The sequence below is a fragment of the Heterodontus francisci genome, chromosome 34 (assembly GCF_036365525.1).
Source record: "Heterodontus francisci isolate sHetFra1 chromosome 34, sHetFra1.hap1, whole genome shotgun sequence".
Classification (NCBI taxonomy): Eukaryota; Metazoa; Chordata; class Chondrichthyes; order Heterodontiformes; family Heterodontidae; genus Heterodontus; species Heterodontus francisci.
Window position 1 is genome coordinate 39,402,225 of NC_090404.1, and position 3,240 is coordinate 39,405,464.

Below are 3,240 nucleotides of genomic sequence, written 5' to 3' on the forward strand. Positions count from 1 at the left end.
TTTGTGAGAGTTGTCATAACAGTAAAAAAGACTGATTACTTTCTGACCAGGAATCGAACCAAGAACGCGAGAGTGAATGCATTGAGCCCACGCCAGTGAAGCTCACCCACGCCTTTCAATATTAGCTGCTTTTTCCCATTTCTTCACCTTCAACAGGCTGATTTGTTTGTTTATTTCTCACACATTTTTTGCCTTTTGTTCAGTTTATGACAAATCCACGATCTCTGATTGATATTGAGACATTTGAATATTTCCAACCAGCAAAGTGAGCAGTCAACTCAAGAAAAATGACACAAAGCCGCTGTGAGCAGGGCTTGAACCTGCGCAGGGAAATTCCCCATTGGATTTCGAGTCCAACGCCTTAACCACTCGGCCATCACAGCTCAGCTGCTGCTTGCTCTTCTAATTAAATCATTGGTACAATGCATTAGACAATTGCTTAAATTAGACATATTCTGGGGAATCATTGTCTTTGAGCCTTGAGTTGAGTTGCATCTCCCAGTGGATGTTAAAATTAACATGATGGAATCAGTGTAGTTTACAGCACAGAAGGAAGCCTCTCAACCCACCGAGCCAGCACCGGCTCTTTGAAAGATCAGTCAGTTTAATCCTACAATCCAGCTTTTCCCCATCACCCTGGAAATCAGTCCTCTTCTCTTCTCGCTCTTCTCTGTTTTATGGACCTCAGAAAATTCTGTATCCGCGCTGTCACTGGTCCTTTAATTCCATCACTTTAATTTTTCTAACAAGTTGATTATGTGGTCTTTCTCCGAATGCTTTTTAAACTCCATCTCCACAACATCAATCACATTACCGCTACCCTCATCAACTTTAGAGTTATACAGCTATACAGCACAGGAATAGGCCCTTCGGCCCATCGTATCTGTGCCAGCGATCAAGCACCCATCTATTCTAATCCCATTTCGAGCACTTGGCAAGCAGCCTTGTATGCTATGGCGTTTCAAGTGCTCATCTAAATACTTATTAAATGTTGTGAGTGTTCCTGCCGCTACCACCCCTTCAGGTCGTATGTTCCAGTTTCTTTCTCCATTAATTCATCACAGAACACATTTCATGAGAAAAACATCATCTGCCATGAAAACAAAACCCAGTTCATTAATTCACATCCCTTGGCAAAGAGGATTCCCCAAATAAATATTGTAAACAACCCACCGCTGGCCTTCCAAAGGCCAGCCCTGCTTTTGTAGCATGTGTCTGCCGAGCGGTCGGACCTCAGTGTATCGACTCAGTTCAAGGTCCAAATGAACATTGGTGTGAATGGAACGTGTGTAACCTCGAAACAGCGGTGGTAACTGAGCAATGTTAACGGCTTTAAGACCGTGAAAGTGAATGTTACAGTCTGCGAAGCCACAGTGAAATGAAATGGAAGCAAGTGAGTGTTAATAGTGGAAGGAATAATCTGAGAGAAGGGGCAGGTTTGAATGTTGGAGCGTGAAGCACAGGCATGTGTAAGTGAAATACTGTAAAAGGAGACAGTAGTTTTTTTTCTCCATCAAGAAGAAATTCATTTTCAAGAAGTAAGGATTGGTTATTTGCTGCATTCCATTAGTTGGTGCAGCAGCCGGTTTAAGACATAAAGCAAGCTCTGTCTGGATTTGGAGTTGCTGTGACCACAACACAGAGTATTCACCATTATACATTCACAGTCCCACTGAAGCAGCTGCGACAGTCTAACACAATTGTTTGAGAAAGATATTTTTTCGTGAAGAGGATTTCTCGACAAAAGCTGCCTGATCTGCTGAATATTTCTAACATGTGATGCTTTTATTTTGGACTTTCCACCTGAGCAGCTTTTCTGCTGATATCAGAAACAGCAAGGGTCCCTGCCCCGATCCCTGTGGTGCACCATTGGTCACCGATATAACACAAATTATGACCGCATTGGGAATGGAACCCCAGTTCAATGGAATTATGATCGCTGAAACCCCGACTATCAACAATTTTGGGGGATGCCATTGACCAGAAACAGAACTGAATCAGCCACATACATACTGTGTCTACAACAGCGGGTCCGAGGCTGGGAATTCTGCAGCGATTAACCCAACACCTGACACCCCAAAGCCTGTCCGCCATCTACAAGACACAAGTCAGGAGTGCGATGGAATACTCTCCACTTACTTGAATGATATTGGAGCTGCACTCAGGAAGCTCAACTCCATCCGGGACAAAGCAGCCCACTTGATTGGCAGCCCATCCGCCACCATAAACATTCACTCCCTTTGCCACCAAAGTGGCAGCAGTGTGTATCATCTACAAGATACACTGCAGCAACTCACCACAACTCCTTCAACAGCACTTTGCAATTCGACAGCGCTTTGCAAACGCGTGACCTCTGCCACCTGGAAGGGCAAGGACAGCAGATGAGTGGGAACATCACTATCTGCAAGTTCCCCTCCAAGCCACACACCATCCTGACTTGGAAATATATCACCGTTCCATTACTGATATTGGATCAAAATCCTGGAACTCCCTCCCTAACAGCACTGTCCGTGCACCGACACCACATGGACTGCAGCGGTTCAAGAAGGCAGCTCACCACCACCTTCTCAAGGGAAATTAGGGATGGGCAAGGCAAATCCCAGGATGTTGATGGAGGAGGATTCAGCGATGATAATGCCGTTGAACTTCAAGGGGAGATGTTTAGAATTTCTCTTGTTGGGGATGAAAATTGTCCAGCAATTGTGAGGTGTGACTGCAACTTGCCGTTTATCAGTCCAAGCTTGACTGTAGTCCAGGCCTTGCTGCATATGGACTGCTTCAGTGTCTGAGGAGTCGAGAATGGGACCAACCATAGTGCAATAATCAGCGAGCATCCCCACGTCTGACCTTGTGATGGAGGGACGGTCATTGATGAAGCATCTGAAGTTGATTGGATCCAGGACAAGACTCTGAGGAACTCCTGCAATTATGTCCAGGAGCTGAGATGATTGACGCCCAACAACACAACCATCTGCCTTTTAAAATAGAAGAATAGAAGATAGGAGCAGGAGTAGGCCATTCGGCCCTTCGAGCCTGGTCCGCCATTCATTCTGATCATGGCTGATCATACAACTCACTAATCTGTTTCCACTTTTCCCCCATATCCATCGATCCCTTTGAACTCAAGAGCTTGAAAACATACAATGTTTTGACCTCAACTGCTTTCTGTGGGAGCGAATTCCACAGGTTCACCACTCTCTGGGTGAAGAAACGTCTCCTCATCTCAGTCCTGAATTTTTT

The 3,240-nt window shown here is 45.1% G+C and overlaps 1 non-coding gene across 1 annotated transcript; it reads right to left on the reverse strand.

Annotated features, from left to right (window-relative positions):
• Positions 1–299: 299 nt before the first annotated feature.
• trnas-cga (transfer RNA serine (anticodon CGA)) lies at positions 300–383 on the reverse strand. Its single transcript has one exon. It is a non-coding gene; the product is annotated as a tRNA-Ser (tRNA).
• Positions 384–3,240: the final 2,857 nt, after the last annotated feature.